Source organism: Silene latifolia, chromosome Y, assembly GCF_048544455.1.
Source record: "Silene latifolia isolate original U9 population chromosome Y, ASM4854445v1, whole genome shotgun sequence".
In the NCBI taxonomy this organism is placed as follows: Eukaryota; Viridiplantae; Streptophyta; class Magnoliopsida; order Caryophyllales; family Caryophyllaceae; genus Silene; species Silene latifolia.
The window spans coordinates 42,279,338-42,297,584 of NC_133538.1; positions in this window are offsets into that span (position 1 = coordinate 42,279,338).

The following is an 18,247-nucleotide window of genomic DNA, read 5'->3' on the forward strand; positions in this document are numbered from 1 at the left end:
AAGAGAGAAACGGAAGATGGAGATTTTGTCCTTCCGCCTCGAGATTGTAAGGTAAAACCGTCTTAAACTATTTATATATTATTAATTTATACCATTGACCCGCCTTGTCCCCGACTCACCACTGACCGTCTTTGACCACCCCATTGACCACCAAAAACCCGGTTTGACTGAGCCTTTATATGGGTTTTGTTGTTGTTGTGCGACCGTCTTAAGATGGATTTTTATCTAGGTTGTCGTGACTATTTTGGGGAAACTTTGGGTGGTTATTGTTGTGGGTAGAGTGTGGATCACGGTGGTGGCCTTAGGTGGTGGTTAGGGTGGCTGTAGGTGGTGGAAAATGGGTATCAAAGATGGTTGTACGTGCTGTTTTGTTATTATTGTTGTTGTGTTGTTGGCGATTGTTACTGTGTTTTATCGACCTAGGTGGTGGCTCGTCGGGGTGGCTCTAGGCAAGGGAGTCACACCGTCACCACCGTGGTGGTGGCCGTCGGTGGTGGCTGTAGTTGTGGTTATAGTGGTGTAAAAGGAATGGTATCTGGTGTGTTATGTCGGTGTTGTTGTTGTTGTGCTTGGATGTTGTTGTTGTTGCGGCTAGGTGCTGGCCGTGGACCACCGTGGCCGGTGGTGGTGGTTCACAGTGGCAGCAGGAGCAGTAGTGGTAAGGAGGGAGTTCGGGTGTAAGTACGAGTCGGGTTTTTAAATAGCTTAAGACGAGTTTTTATTTAATTAATTGAATTCGTGTTTAATTTAATTAGATTAGTTAGTAATTAAATATATTTAATTATTATACTTAGGTGACGGTTTTTGTGGAAGATTATTATTAGCCGGATTGCTTACGGAGATTTGCTAAAAGGTAGATTTATTCTACTCAGTTTTAATGTTGTGTTTATTTGCTAAATGAGTCATTTGTTATCAATTGCATTGGATGAGTCGGTAATTGGCATGTTATACGGTATCTTGCATTTATTGCATTGTCTTGTACGTCGGAGGACATGATGGTTTACTTGTTGTTATGGAGACGTAAGGCGGTTGGGAGACCGTCTTACACTTAAGTCACCTCTTGGAGCTTCCCACTCCAAGAGGGATGTGCACATTAATGGCTTGAGTTACAGAGGGAATTGTGTGGTTGAGACACAACATCTGGCAGGGGATCCGGTTGGCTTCCTGACCCGGTACGTCTGGGTGTGTCCCGTTACCTGTTTGTGGTTGTTGGTATGTCTGGGCGTGTGACACCCCCATAATCCAAGTGACTTACCAGGACCACTCAGGTATAGAAATGTCACCATCTCGGTTTCCCGAGGCAATGATAATCAAATGACAATAGCGAAACATAATTTAAATAGTAATAAGTTTAAAGTGATTACAATTCAAAACCAAACTGATAAAATACGATACAAGTTCTCCAAAAACTAAATGTCTAAAAACTAAAAAACAATGTCTGACAACAGCGGAAGACTCTTCTAACTGCAAGTGATGACTCATCTCAGCTAGCCCATAAGCACCATATCAAACCTGCTCAACAACTGCCCACCATCCCCGCATGGATCACCACAGTTTTACAAAACAAAGACGGAGTCAGTTCTAATCACACAATAATATAATTACAACCAGACAAGAAATCAACACAGCTCAATCGTCACATCAACCCGAACTCCATCACCAACTCCTGAATCTGACTACACACTAAAGTGTGTAGCCCTGCCAGAGTACCCATCGCAACAGGTTACTCCTCGCCGCCAGTGGGGGACCGCAGCCGTTCCCACCTAAGCCCCGCTCATCTCCATCGAGCGATAAACCCAAATCCATTAATGTGCACATCCGTTATGTGGCGGGTTCCACAGAAGGCAAATCATGGGCGTGAAGCCACTCCCGCAAGTGACTCCACTCAGCCAGGGACGCACCCCGAAGAACACAGACAGATACAATCAACAACAACCAAATCCAACAACCGTCACAATGCAAATACGATACTTTAACAACAATTACAATCAACAACAAACCACATTATGTGACTAATACTGAGTAGGTAAAACCCTACCTGGAATGCAAACACAAGCAGACAATCTTAACAGTTGTATCAAAACCTCTCCTCTACGAATCCTCCTCCTATCACATGATCACATAATTACTACTAACACAACTAACCATAAAAATCCTCAATCCCCCAAATTAGGGTTTAAACAAAGTTAATTAAATGCTATAAAATTGGTATGTAGATCTTACCCTTGACGCAAGGATCACTAAGATGCAAAGAACGATGAAATCCGACCTCTTAAGGTCCGGGATTTGTCAATAACACGGATGAAGTGAACAACGTATTTTCAATCTCCTTTTTAAGTTTATTAGGTTTGTAAAAGTGTTTAGGGAAGAAGACGATATGAATTATATACTAATCTGTGTTATTAACAAAACCCGTCTAAATAATACCCGTCAACCGACCTACTCGATCGAGTAACTAGCGTACTCGATCGAGTGCCCCTTACTCGATCGACTACCTAGGCTACTCGATCGAGTACCCTACAAGCAGAATACTGTTTCTAAAATCAAATCACCCTTACTCGGCAGAGTAAGGCCCACTCGATAGAGTACCCAGAGACTCATAAAACCGTAGTATTACAGTCTTCCCTCCTTAAAAAGAACTTCGTCCCCGAAGTTCAAACCACAACAAAATAAAAACATACTACCACACTCCCGGCACTACAACCAAAACAAAACTCAACACAAAAAATCCGACAGATGCTACCAGCCCAAACTCAACCCGACACAACTCACTACAAACTATACCAAAAACAACATAAAAAGACGCAAAAACTCTTCGCGATCATCTCCTACCCCCTAAAAGAAACAATGTTACGTCCCCGTAACCATACATACCCGATCAAAAAGGAACGGATAGCGCTTTCTCATGGACTCCTATGCCTCCCATGTAGCCCCCTCAACCTCATGATTAGACCAAAGAATCTTAAGCAAGACTGTCTCACCATTTCTAGTCTTCCTAACCTTCCGGTCAAGAATCTGCTTAGGCACTTCAAGGTAAGACAAGGACTCATCTAGCTCTATGTTCTCTGCCTCTAACACATGTGACAGATCACTCACATACTTCCGCAGCTGAGATACATGAAACACATTATGCACCCTATCCAAAGAAGACGGTAAAGCCAAACAGTAAGCAACCTCTCCAACCCGGTCTAAGATCTCATATGGTCCTATGAACTTCTGACTCAGCTTGCCTTTCTTCCCAAATCTCATAACCCCACGCATAGGAGACACTTTATGAAGAACCTTGTCCCCAACCTGAAACTCTATATCCCGGTGATGTAGATCTGCATAACTCTTTTGCCTATCCTGAGCTGCTCTCATCCTTTCCCTGATCATCTTAATCTGCTCAACCATCTCATGTACCATCTCTGGTCCTAAAACTACTGCCTCAGCACGTCCCAACAAATCGGACTCCTACATCTCCTCCCATATAAAGCCTCAAATGGCGTCATGCCAATATTAGTGTGATAGCTGTTGTTCTAGGAAAACTCAATCAAATCTAACCTCTGTTCCCAGCTACCACCAAAATCCATTACACAAGCTCGTAACATATCCTCAAGAGTCTTGATTGTTCTTTTATCTGACCATCTGTTGCAGGATGAAATGTTGTACTCATCTTCAATGTCGTTCCCAAAGACTCTAGCAACTCTTTCCAAAACCTTTAGGCACCCCATATAACCTTAGCACATTCTTCCGATAAGCCATAACTAATTGTGCCTTAGTCCATGTATCTTTTATTGGCACAAAATGAGCTGACTTGGTCAGTCGATCCACTATAACCCATATCATGTTGTTACCCTGCTGACTCTTTGGCAAACCCACGATAAAATCCATGGAAATGGATTCCCACTTCCACTCAGGTACTTCTAAAGACTGAATCTTACCTTGTGGTCGTCGCTGCTCCCCTTTAACTCTCTGACATGTCAAACAACGGGCCACAAACTCAGCTGTTTCTTTCTTCATCCCAGGCCACTAGAAAGTTTTCTTTAAATCCTTGTACAGCTTGTCCCCACGTGGATGTAACGAATATGGTGTACAATGTGCCTCTGTCATAATTGTCTTTTTCAGCTCCTCGTCATTAGGGACACACCACCTCCCATCAAATCTCAAACTACCATCTGTATGAATAAAGAATCTAGACACTGTCCCTTTCTCTACTCCAGCTCTCCACTCCACCATCTTGGGATCTAACACCTGTTTACCTCGAACATCATCATATAGATCAGGCTGCACTATCAAATCTCCCATGGCATCCCCTTTCTGGATCATATGTATCCCAAACTTCCCAACCTCATCAAGGATATAGCTGTGCACAAAGAATGTACACTCTTCTTGCTCAAAGCATCTGCAACTACATTGACTTTCCCTTCATGGTAGATAATATCCATGTCATAATCGCCAATCAACTCTATCCACCTCCTCTGTCTCATGTTCAACTCCTTTTGAGTGAAGATGTACTTGAGACTCTTGTGATCAGAAAATACCTTAAAGGTCGCCCCATAAAGGTAATGTCTCCAAATCTTGAGAGCAAACACAACTGCACCCAACTCCATATCGTGTGTAGGGTAATTCTCCTCATAAGGTTTCAATTGCCTAGAAGTATAGGCAATCACTTTACCGTTCTGCATCAACACACATCCCTACCCATTCTTTGAGGCATCTGTATAAACCTCTAAGTTCTCACTCCCTTCAGGCAATGCTAAGATTGGAGCTGTGGTCAAACGCTCCTTTAATGTTTGGAACGCCGTCTCACAACTCTCATCTCAACGAAACCTGTTCTCTTTCCTCATCAAAGCTGTCATAGTTCTAGCAATCTTGGTAAAATATTTCACGAACCGTATGTAATATCCAGCTAAACCCAAGAAACTTCTAATCTCAGCTACATTCTTTGGTGCTTCCCACTTGGTAACTGCCTCAATCTTTGCCGAATCCACAGCTACCCCATCTTTAGAAATCACATGTCCCAGAAAAGTAACTTTCTCCAACCAGAACTCACACTTGGACAACTTTGCATACAACTCATGCTCTCTTAAGGTCTGCAACACAATCCTCAGATGCTCCTCATGTTCCTCATTAGTCTTGGAATAGACTAAGATGTCATCGATGAAAACCACCACAAACTTGACCAAAAACTGACTGAAGACTCTGTTCATCAAATCGATAAACACAGTTGGCGCATTAGATAATCCAAAAGGCATCACCACATACTCATAATGGCCATACCTTGACGTGAAAGCTGTCTTTGGTATGTCCTCCTCTCTAATCTTCACCTGATGGTACCCCGACCTCAAATCAATCTTGGAAAAGACTGATACACCACTCAACTGGTCAAACAGGTCGTCTATCCTTGGCAAAGGATACTTATTCTTCACCGTCACTTGGTTCAGCTCCCTGTAATCTATGCACAACCTCAAGCTCCCATCTTTCTTCTTCACAAAAAGAACTAGTGCTCCCCACGGTGATACACTAGGTCTAATATATCCCCTCTCTATCAGATCATCTAACTGCTTCCTGAGCTCGTCCAACTCCATAGGACCCATCCGGTACGATGCCTTAGAGATTGGCCCCGTCCCTGGTTTCGGCTCCACACTGAAATTTATCTCCCTCTTCGGTGGCAACCCCGGAATCTCCTATGGGAAGACATCTGAAAACTCCCCCACAACTGGTATCTGATCAACTGTCGGACTCTCTATCCTGTCATCTCTCACATGACACAAGATCATCGGGCACCCCTTCCTCTGATAGGGCTTTAAGGTCACAACTGCAATCAACTTAACTTTGGGTTTGACAACAAACCCACGATAAGACACACTAATGCCCTTAAGATCTCTCAGAGACACTATCTTTTGATGACAGTCTATCTTAGCTTTGTACTTTCCTAACCAATCCATCCCGAATATCATCTCAAAACCGTCTTAAGGGAAACTCTAGCAAGTCTACAGGTAGATCAACTTGCCCAACTATCATGGATACTTCCCTATACAACCTCCCACATGATACGGACTCACCCGAAGGTATAAAGGCTTTCTCACTTACAGACTCATATTCCCTCAGACCCAACTGTTTAACATAACTCGACGATACAAACGACTGTGACGCTTCCAAATCAAATAAAACAAAGGTATGAACACCATTAAGAAGAAAGGTACCTGTGATAACATGTGCGTCGTCCTCAGCTGCTTTCTTCTCCATCATAAACAGCATTCCACTGGTCTTCTGCCCACCTCCCTGGACAGTATTGGCTGAGGTAGTCGGCTTAAAACCCGACCCTTGATTGTTGTTGGTGTTTGTAGCTGGCTTCTGATAAGAATTACCGCCATTACGGTTACTTCCACCGTTGTTGCTCTGACCTCCCGGTTGTTCCATGACCCAGCTGGTCTGTTGCTCGCATAACTCTGTGCCGGACCATGAGAATAGCTCCCCTGAGCCGGTCTCTGAAAACCTCCCGGCAACACACTGGTACACTTAAGTCTCTTGTGGCCTACACCGCCACAGCCGAAACAGGTCATTCCCCAGCTACCACTCCCACTCCCATGGCCCCGCCCAAAGGAAGCCCCAGCACTAATCCCCGAACCAGACGAATATGCTCTAGCCTGAGTGTGGTTGCCCTTCTTGTAATTGGATTGGCCACCACCTTCACTCCCAGCCTTTCTTTTTTCAGCTCCTCTCTCTCGAGTCATCTCTACTAGCCTCTCAGCTCTCCCAGCCCTCTCATAAGCTTCCTTAACATCTGTAAGGATTCCCACGGGTAGCTTCTCCATTATCTTGGGGGTCAACCCCTTCTCAAACCTCGGAGCTAGGTTCTCATCACTCAATCTCATATCCTCAGCATACCTAGCTTTCTCATTAAACTTACGGTAGTACTCAGCCACCGTCATGTCAGATGTCATCTTAAACTCATCGAACTCCTCTCTCAGCTTACTTCTCATATGCTTAGGTACAAACTCTCTCCTCATGGCCCTCCGGAAGTCTTCCCAAGGTATAGCAGGCATCCCCTGCTTTGTATACATGTCCCTAGCATTCACCTTTACCTTGTCCCACCACTCACCTGCCGCTTCCCTCAAGTAGAACGCAGCTTGTTCTACCCTCATCTCATCCGGACAATGCACTAAATCTAGGATATTCTCCATCTCTCTGTGCCAATTATCTAGAAGCATTGGCTCCCCTATCCCCTTATACTCTTTCGGGTTGAATCTCGCCATATGAATGCTAATCTTCGAATGATCAACCTCCTTATCTTTCCCCACTCTCTTTAAAGCTTCCGTGAGAGCATCTTGGTGCTCCAACATCTTAACTATGTCATCGGTGGTCATGTTTCCAGCTCTAGCGTACAGGGCGTTTCTCTTAGGCGGCATCTTCTAATTATATAAGAAAAGGTGGATATAAACATACATACTATAACCCAAAACACGTATATAGCCTGCACAGACCCCACTCGATCGAGTGCCAGATTCCACTCGATCGAGTTGAGGCTACTCAATCGAGTGCCCAACATACGCGATCGAGTGCCTCGACTCCAGAACCCAATTAGACCTCCTGATCATAAACATACTCGACCGAGCTGACACGTCACTCGATGGAGTGACACCTACTCGATCGAGTGCCCCTATGTACTCGATCGATTACCCAAAAACACGGTTCTGACCATAAAAACAAAAAACTATCCACTCGATCGAGTCAGACCCACTCGATCGAGCACCTCACCTACTCGATCGAGTGCCCCCCACTCGATCGAGTTATGCTGACTCGTATACACTACCCGAATGTTATCTTATTTTCCCAAACATACTATGCATTCTTTATAATTACATCAAAATAAACATAACTACGCATGAAAATTTACGCAACTCCATATATAATCATCAAAACGATCTGTTCATGTTATAAAAATGCCACATTATAAACACTCAACATACTTTTCATTCAATTCAACATGCAAACACATCTCCTTCAACTTTTACCCATACTTCCAATTCTCCACATCCAACATCCAACAATTCACAACACATGCTATTAGCTACACATACAGACCAAAAGACAACATATACGACCCTGACACGTACCCCGATGTGATCGGTTCAAAATTGCGGGGCGAGTTCGCGACTTTAGGACGTCTCCCAAGCCTTTACATTAGCTCCCACAACTTCTTTCCCGGGTTCATTTTAATTGACTCCCTATGTTCATTAGATTCATTGGTTACAGGTTTCAGGATCGTCGCTATGATACCACTTTGTGACACCCCTATTCTCCAAGTGCCTTACCAGGACCACTCAGGTATAGAAATGTTACCATCTCGGTTTCCCGAGGCAATGATAATAAAATGACAATAACGAAACATAATTTAAATAGTAATAAGTTTAAAGTGATTACAATCCAAAACCAAACTGATAAAATACGATACAAGTTCTCCAAAAACTAAATGTCTAAAAACTAAACAACAATGTCTGACAACAGCGGAAGACTCTTCTAACTGCAAGTGATGACTCATCCCAGCTAGCCCATAAGAACCATATCAAACCTGCTCACCATCCCTGCATGGATCACCACAGTTTTACAAAACAAAGACGGGGTCAGTACTAATCACACAATAATATAATTACAACCAGACAAGAAATCAACACAGCTCAATCATCACATCAACATGAACTCCATCACCAACTCCTCAATACTGACTACACACTAAAGTGTGTAGCCCTGCCAGAGTACCCATCACAACAGGTTACTCCTCGCCGCCAGTGGGGGACCCCAGCCGTTCCCACCTAAGCCCCGCTCATCTCCATCGAGCGATAAACCCAAATCCATTAATGTGCACATCCCTTCTGTGGCGCGTTTCACAGAAGACGAATCATGGACGTGAAGCCACTCCCGCAAGTGACTCCACTCAGCCAGGGACGCACCCCGAAGAACACAGACAGATACAATCAAGAATAATCAACAACAACCGTCACAATGCAAATACGATACTTTAACAACAATTACAATCAACAACAAACCACATTATGTGACTAATACTGAGTAGGGAAAACCCTACCTGGAATGCAAACACAAGTAGACGATCTCAACAGCTGTATCAAAACCTCTCCTCTACAAATCCTCCTCCTATCACATGATCACATAATTATTACTAGCACAACTAACCATAAAAATCCCCAATCCCCGAAATTAGGGTTTAAACAAAGTTAATTAAATGCTATAAAATTGGTATGTAGATCTTACCCTTGACGCAAGGATCACTAAGATGCAAAGAACGATGAAATCCGACCTCTTAAGCTCTAGGATTTGTCAATAACACGGATGAAGCGAACAGCGTAGTTTCAATCTCCTTTTTAAGTTTATTAGGTTTGTAAAAGTGTTTAGGGAAGATGACGATATGAATTATATACTAATCCGTGTTATTAACAAAACCCGTCAAAATAATACTCGTCAATAGACCTACTCGATCGAGTAACTAACGTACTCGATCGAGTGCCCCTTACTCGATCGAGTACCCAGGCTACTCGATCGAGTACCCTATAGGCAGAATATTGTTTCTAAAATCAAAACACCCTTACTCGGTAGAGTAAGGCCCACTCGATAGAGTACCTAGAGACTCATAAAATCGTAGTATTACAGGGCGTGTCCCGGTACCAGTGTGGTTGTCGGTATGTCAGGGCGTGTTCTGGTACCGGTGTGGTGGTTGTTTGATAGCGTCTTATTCATATCATAGTCATGTTTCATACTCACACAGTTTGAGTTGTGTCACACTTTATTTATTGAAACTGACATTTGTGAGTCTGTGTAATTGTCAGCTATTTCCGGAGTGGCCTGTGTCGATCCATATGATATTTCTGATCATATGGGGAGCAGGTTGAGTACAGGTTTTGCTTGTTGACGTGATCGTGATTCGGGCCGCACTACGGACCTTGGAGTCGAGTACATAGTCACTAGGTGAATGACATAGTCATAGACGAGTTGTATTTTATTTATTCATTTGTTATGGTTTGTAATCACTAAACTTGTATTTATAATAAATGTTTCTTGATTGCACCTTCGATTAACCGCCTCGGGACACCGAGATGGTTGATACTGTCGTCAGGTACCGAAAATAAAATACCTAGTTACACTAACAGAAGCTAGCAGTAAGTAGGGTCGATCTCCACAAGGAGGCGGTCACTATCTACTTGTCTATTCGGTCTGTCTACGTCACAGTTGGGGGTTTTGAATTGAATAAAACTAAACTAAACAAGATTAAGGGAAGAGAATTAATGATAAGAGAAATTAATAAGAAAGAGAGAAAAATAGGATGTCGGGTTATCAACGAACGTCAGTTAATTACAGCTAAGGTCACAGATTAGTCGATGTGTCGGTCTAAGGGGCAACGAATATCTCCTTTCAGTCTCAATTCGCCCTAAAATACTATTAGCTTAGCTTCCGCCCTCACTAAAGCATTTTATTGTTCACTGCAGGTCTCATCCCTTCCAACCTTCCGATCCAGGTCAAGGCTTACCAAGGTTAAAAAGGCTAAATGCATCGATTCAAATAGCTAGATACAATTAAAGCAGTGATTAACAACATAGACTGTACTTAACAACAACGACAATCTGTAAACCTAATTAGATATTAATAACTATCCATTGACTCCCTTAAATCCTAGCAGGGTAATTAGCTAGACATAGTAATAAGTAGAACAAGAGCGAAAAATAAAGGAATAATTAACATCATAAATAAAGAAGAGAATAAAAGAAAAGAGAGGGAGCAAAAGGGAAGAAATTACAGATTAAGAGATCCGGCAAGGAATAGAGAAAAGAAGTGTTTAACAGTGAAAGGAGAGAAAAGAAATGTATGAAGTGTAGAGAGTTGTCCCAAGCAGTCCAAAGGAGTGCCAAATATAATTATGACCTAATCCCGACTTCCTTTATATAGGGAAGCGGGATTTTACAAACTTAAACCTAATCATGGGATAAAAATCCCGAGTATAATAGCTAAATACTCGATCGAGGACTTTTATATCACTCGATCAAGGAAAACCAAGCTAAAATATCTCGATCGAGTACTTTAGGTACTCGATCGAACACTTATCAAATAGGCACTACTCGATCGAGTAGAAAAAGGAGTCGATCGAACACAATTGTACTCGATCGAGTACTTTCCAGCGCACAATTCCTCCTTCGCGTACTGAACTTCAAACAGCTGCCATTTCTTCGTTACTTGGGAAAACAGGGTGTTTCCGGTGGCGTTGGAAAGCTAAGAGGACAAGTTTTCATCTACAATTGGAATCACTTAAGAATATGTTGTAGAACTCGAGATATGTCTCTTCAAAATAGGCACAAACAATTTGAAGTTCTTCCTTTGCTCGCCTAGCTAACTTACTTCTTTGCGCATCTCAAAATAGTAGTCTTAAGGCTCCGACTCAACTCATCTCCTAAATGCATTCATAGGGACATGTTTTAGGCTTGATTACGCTCCATTCCCGTTTATACCTGTAAATAATACAAGAGAAACCAAAGTAGACAATTCGGGGGACATTCGTAGCTAAATACTACACAAAATGCATAGAAATGCGTGCAAATAAAGTACAAAATACCTATATAAAACGGACGCATCAATGGTAACATCTCCCAATTACCTTGGCCGAGTAATAAGGGGGTGTTAAAAAGTGGTATCAGAGCGACGATTTTGGAACCTAAACCAATGAACCAAAATAAACATAGGAGTGTATAATAAAATGAACCCGACATAAGTACAATAGGAGGTAGGTTTTGGGTGATAAGGATCCCTCATTTGAAAACTAGATCCTATTGTTTCGGTTGGTCACTACGTGAGTGGTTATGAGTCAGGAAAAGTGAAGTGACATGTTGTGTGATTACATGTGTGCTATGTTAAATTGGCAAGTCCTCGCATGACATAGTTTGTATGTGTTGATACGAGTTAATGACTACTTGCATGATGTAATGTTTCATATGGTATATGATAACATGTATAATTGGATGAAAGTAATGATAAACATTACGTGTTTTGGTGAATGGTTATTACGTGTTAGAGTGTAAGTGGCGTTATCCCCGTTCTTTAGCATTTTAAATACTGTATATGTTTGAACTTAATTAGTGCTATAGTTAGAGTGTGATTAGTAATGATTGTTAGTAAAATAGTCGCTAGTATAAGAAAAGTATTCTTAGTCGGAATTGCAAGCCATAGAGGGGCACCCAACCGAGTGCAGGCTAGTACTCGACTGAGTACCAGTCACTCGACCGAGTGAACCCTACCACTCGACCGAGTGGACCTATTTCTAGAAACTTGAAAATTTGTGGAAGAGAGTCACTCGACCGAGTGGAGAGGGCACTCGACCGAATTTACTGGCCGAGTACACCCATCACTCGACCAAGCGCCAACTTCTGGGTTGTGAATTTCGGAAAATTGTGTTATTGCCTTAGTTTATCTCTTTTATTCCTCCATTTACAATCATTTTCTTGTAAACTTCATTGTTGATTGTTTGTTGCTCGAATTCAAGTTTTGACCCTATTTTTAGTCCCTTAAATTGACTAATTTCACCATGTAAGTTATGGTTTCTTTTCCTCTTATATTTTCCAAATTGATTTTGCTTAAGTCCGTGCTAATCCCTTAAAATTTTGTTAATTAATGGCACATTTTGCTTGATTAATGATATTAATAACGTTTTTACATCACTTATGATGTTAAATATGAAATTTTCATGTTGAATTTTACCCCAAATTTTTTTATGAGCTCGAAAATATATATTTTTGAGTCGATAATTTGATTTTGTATTTATTCCTTGGTTTATTGTGTAACGAGGACCAATGTTTGGTTTTTATTGCTAACTTTTGTCGTACCTTTGAAAAATTTGTCTTGAAAATTATGTTATAAAATTTTTGAAGCTTCAATGTTCGTTCCTAAATTTTGATTTTTTCCGTGTTTGAAACTTAGTTTCTTTAACTAAGAAGGCTACTATCCTTGTTGGTAACGACATGTGTCATGTTGAATCCAGATTTCATTTTAAGATATTGCCCAAAATCCTTTGAAATTTCTGTCAAAATGAATAATTTTGATTTTGCTTTCAAATATGACTTAATTATTTCTCGGTACTTAGCCCTTAGTGATGTAGTATTGGGTTGATTCCAATATTGTTTAATAATGTTAGATATGGTCTTAAAATTTGAAAATTTTGTTTCAATGTTTTCTTGATTTAATTGAGTAATAAGACTTCCATTTTGTTACTAATGCTATGCATTGCCTTAATTTGAGAATCTTATTTTAAACTTTGCCAATTTTTTTTATATATATACCATATTATGTATGATTAAATTTTAAATTTTCGTATTTAAAACATGGTTTCCTTGTTTCGTAATATTGCAATCTTTGTTAATAATGTGTTGTTTTGCTTATATTTGTGTCAATTCTTAGTTTGCCTTGTGGGTTATATAGTCGTGATGAGTAAAGACGTGTAGGTATATATGGTTGTGTTGGAGAGGATGTGAAACAAGCGTGCGTCGATGAGCTATGAGGATAAAGAGTGCTAATAATGTGTGATGAGTGAGTGTTGCATCTTGAGAGTTATGAATGGGAAACACGTATTTTATTGGGATTATGGCAAATTTGATTAATTGAGGTAAGTTTGAGTTAAGTAGAGAGGTACATATATGATGTCGTGAGTAGTAAGTCACGTGATAATGAGAATGCTATTGGTTCAAACCTTGAATGATGTGTTAGAGATTGAATTAGGTTTTTTAAGTAGTAGTATAAGTATTGTGAGTGAAGGAATAGTGAATGGAAATAAGTTATTTACGAGTATATGTTAATAACGTAGAGTATAAAACTTAGAGATATAAGGACGTGACGTGGTTATTGGCTTTAGAAGAAGTAACCTTTCATCCTAGGGAATGAGATTATACGATCAAAGAAGCATTAGTTCTGTGATCCAAAGTTATTGGTGTGTTTAGTGGATTGAAAAGAAAAGTTGGGGTGTGACTTTATGTATAGTTTATGTCGGAAATTGGGAATAGATGAAGGTGACTTAGCTTACATAAGGTGTCTTGAGTTCAGAAATATAATTATGTGGGGCAATTTGTGGAGAATGAGTGAAGTGTAATCTAGGTTGGGTATTTGTTGAGTGTTTGGACTTATGGGTAGCGAATGAGGTTGAAATACATGTTGAGGAATGTTATTATGATTTGGAAATTTTGGTTGATGATTGATTGAGATTTGAACTGAGGAATAATGATAAAGCAATTGAGGTATCTAGGGGTAGAATGAGGTGATTAATGAGATTGGACGGTGAGAGATGTCTAGTAAAAGTCGTAGTAAGAAATGAATGGTGAAACTGTTAGAAAGTTATTGTACGCGTGTAATATGGTAATTAATGTTATTTTGTGAGGTAGAGTTGTAGATGTAGCACTACCAAATTGATCTCTATGGTTATGAATGTCAGAGTGCGATATGTGATGCATGTGGGCCAATTGTGTGGTTAGAGAATTTTGATTACTTGCGTTGTAGCGTATGGCCGTTTAATTTAAGTAGGTGTGTATAAGTGTGAAAATGGTTATGTGAGATCCCGACCCTATGAGTAATAGTTTAGATGTTGCTTGTAAAGTTGCCTACCAATGGTCAGGTAAAACGTCTGTGGTATTGTAGATACCCGGTATCTGCTGAGACTCCAACCAACACCCGATGATTATCGAACTATAACATGTTTTGGAATCGCGGCGTTTGATCGACTGTTTGTGTACAACTTTACGTCGGAAAACTGAAAACGATTTCGAAAATAAAACATTTAAAAAATACCTGGAGTGTTTAATGCACAACGACGGGGTCGCAATGACACTAACTAGAGTCAAAACCGACACCAGACCAAAAACCGACTCAAAAATTCAAATCCCGACTCCAACAACGAGTCAAACCGAGTCAACCACCAAAAACAAAACATTTCAAACCTTCTACCTTAAGTTTTCCCGGATTTATGTTTGGTCAAGTACCAAACATATGACTACAAAACCTAGGATAGAACAAATCATGATTGCATTTGTGTGAAAGCGACAACTCACCTCGAAGACCCGCGACGTGGCTCGCGCCTCTTTGAGCAGCCCAGGTGGCCACGTCGCTCAAAACTCACACAACCACTCATTTCCCTATAAATAGCCCTCAAATGCCCCCCATTTGAGACTCACGCGAGTGTCCGCCCCCTCTTTTCTCCCTTAAAATTCTCGACTCGACTTCTTAAGTCACAATCCGACGCGTATTTACGACCTACCGATCGTAAATACAAGCCTTACACAATGTTTGGTACAGTCATCGTGCATTAAATCACTTGACCGACCACTTAGACCACTACACCGTCACTAATCTTAAAACACTCTTTTTACTCACAGAAACGGTTTTAAACCAAGTTTTTTCCGACCAAACGAGTTGTCACACTTACGCCGGTCACTCGCCATAACCAAACATGTTAGTATGAGGGTGTAAAAATCCTCTTTTTATCATGTTTTCATTTGTTTCATGACTATAACATGCTAAAACGTGCATAACATGAACCAAAGCATGGGATAAACGACCCAAAACTGATTTTTGGCTTGAGGCAGAAGCCCCTTGGTTCGCCTGCCTGCCCGCGCCTAAATGGGGTGTCCAGGTCAGAGATCAACCGTGTTTGTTCTCGTCTTTCCCCTTTAATTAAGTTTCATATTTTTAATCGGTTTTTACCATTTCAAATATTTTTAAACCCTTTTTTATTTTATTTCATTTGTTTTAACCATAAAACATTTCTCACCCTTGGTTCCATATACCATGACGGTTAAATCCGTGTTTCGGTGATAATATTTGGTTAATGACATTTAAAAAGGTATTTAAAACCTTTTATTTCATTTATTTACATTTTGGAAGGTATTTTAAAGCCTCTCATCATTTCTTTACATTTTCAAAATAAACATATTAGTCACCAACACAAAGTCATCCTTGGTTCTACATACCATGCCGAATTTTAACCCGGATACGATGATGAGTATCGACTAATTATATTCAAATGAACTTAAAACAATTAGTTCATAATCATTTTCAAAACTATTCATGTCAAGCTTGTCATGTCAAACCCGACACCGAATATTATCAAAATAATGACGATTATTCGAGTCTAGTTCTTCAAATCAACAAATGCGGTCTAAACGACCCTTTCGAACCAAATCAGGTTCAAATACCCATTTCTCAAAACGTTTTGTAACGTTTTCAAAAGGTCGGAACACGGCATATAACCGTAGGCTGACTCGCGCCTCAAGCAGGCCTTTTCTTCTTAATTTTCAGAAGCAGGGGAGGCCCCTTTACACCGCCTACCGGCTCGCGCCTCATGTAGCCGTCCTGGCAGGCTGTTCCCTTTCCAAAGATTAGTCTAGGATAATCCCGACTCCGGTTAGCCCGGATATAGGATGGATCAGATGACTATTTGTTTATTCCAAAATCATATTTGCAAAATGCTTCACTAAGACAAATGGATCACGTTATGCACCCTAAACCTAATACGGTAAATGGATGTTTAATTTCCGTCTTGCATGCAAATAAATCATTAATCCAACTCGACATCTTATACTTGATACTTGGATTAAATCAACCGACTTAGAAAGCTCTCACATATTAGGTTTAAATTATTGGATGCGCATTCATGCATTTAAACCGTTTCATCAACTTTTTCATTCAACCAACCAAGATCGATCAAGAGAGGCGCTATCACATGCGGGATTGGGTGTCCGATTAAAGGGCTTCCCAATACGTACCTTCACCTCTTACTCAGAAACTTTGGATAGTGGACGACCTTATCCAGGGATTACGAGAGTCATTCTAGAGATAGGATGCTAAAGAGGGACGACCTTCACCTCTTACTCAGAAACTTTAGTACCTATGTCAAACGCTGCTTTGTGCTTCGATTCGACCGAGGTATAAAGTGGATTTCGAACGGGTTCCAAGCATCCCACAAATGCTTGGTGGTGACTCCGAACATCTCTAATCGTTTCGAGACCCTTACCGAGACGAAACCGACCGATCTAAAACGATCCGGTCGAAAGCATTTTTACGCCGCCGAGCGTGGCTTTCAAAAGACCGCTGCATGTCCACAGATCAAAGTGGGCTCGCAGGTGGGCCAAGTCCACAGATTGGCGACTCCACTGGGGAGAACTAGGACACTTACGTCTTTGTGATCCCTAGATGGTGAGACTCGAACGAGGTCTTGGTTGGAATGCATTAATTGATATTACGGTCACGATCGGGTTCATTGTCCAGGCCCATAACCTAACCCTTTTCGACCAGTTGGCTCGTCTCGTCGGTATGAGTTTTCCCATCCCCGCGTTTTGAATCCCGATTGAGTCAAGCATACCATTGACGTTACACATTTCTGTTTCATCAAAGAGCTTTCATCACTTTCGAGCACGAGGCTAGGGCACCCTCCTTACACATTTTGTTTTGATTGGTATCCCTCTGGCAAATCGAGGTTTGATTGCTTGGTGTGTAACCCACCCTCTTAAGCCAAAACCCGTGTCAGCATAATGCATAACATAATGAACTGTGAATGCTTGTGTGCTACTTGATCATAAGTCCTTCCGTGTCATTTTCAAAACTTTCAAAAAATAACTTTTGCGCCGTTATAATGGCCGTTTCAAACCTTGGTCTTTCGCCGACCGTTACACGCCTTTTCAGGCCGTCGTAATGACGATTTTCAAACCCGATTTTTACAAGCATTTCAACACGCCTTTCTAGGCCGTCGTAATGACGATTTTTAAACCCGGTTTTTACAACCATTTCAACACGCCTTTCTAGGCCGTCGTAATGAAGATTTTTCAAACCCTGTTTTTTACAACCATTTCAACACGCCTTTCTAGGCCGTCGTAATTACGATTTTCAAACCCGGTTTTTTATAACCATTTCAACACGCCTTTCTAGGCCGTCGTAATGACGATTTTCAAATACGGTTTTTCACAACCATTTCAAATCACCTTTTTACGCCGTTATAATTGCCGCGTCTAGACACGGATTTTAACCCGTTTCGCGCCGATAATGGGTCTTTCAAAACCCGAGAAAAGCACACACCCTTTTCTCGAGACACTTTCGAGATCCTGAGGACCACGCACCGTCCCCGAGATCTCTTCAAACATTTCAAACTCGATTTTCAAAACATACAAATTTGAATTTCAAAATCGTCTTCGGAAACAATACACTGTTTTCTGAGCCGATTCGAACTCAA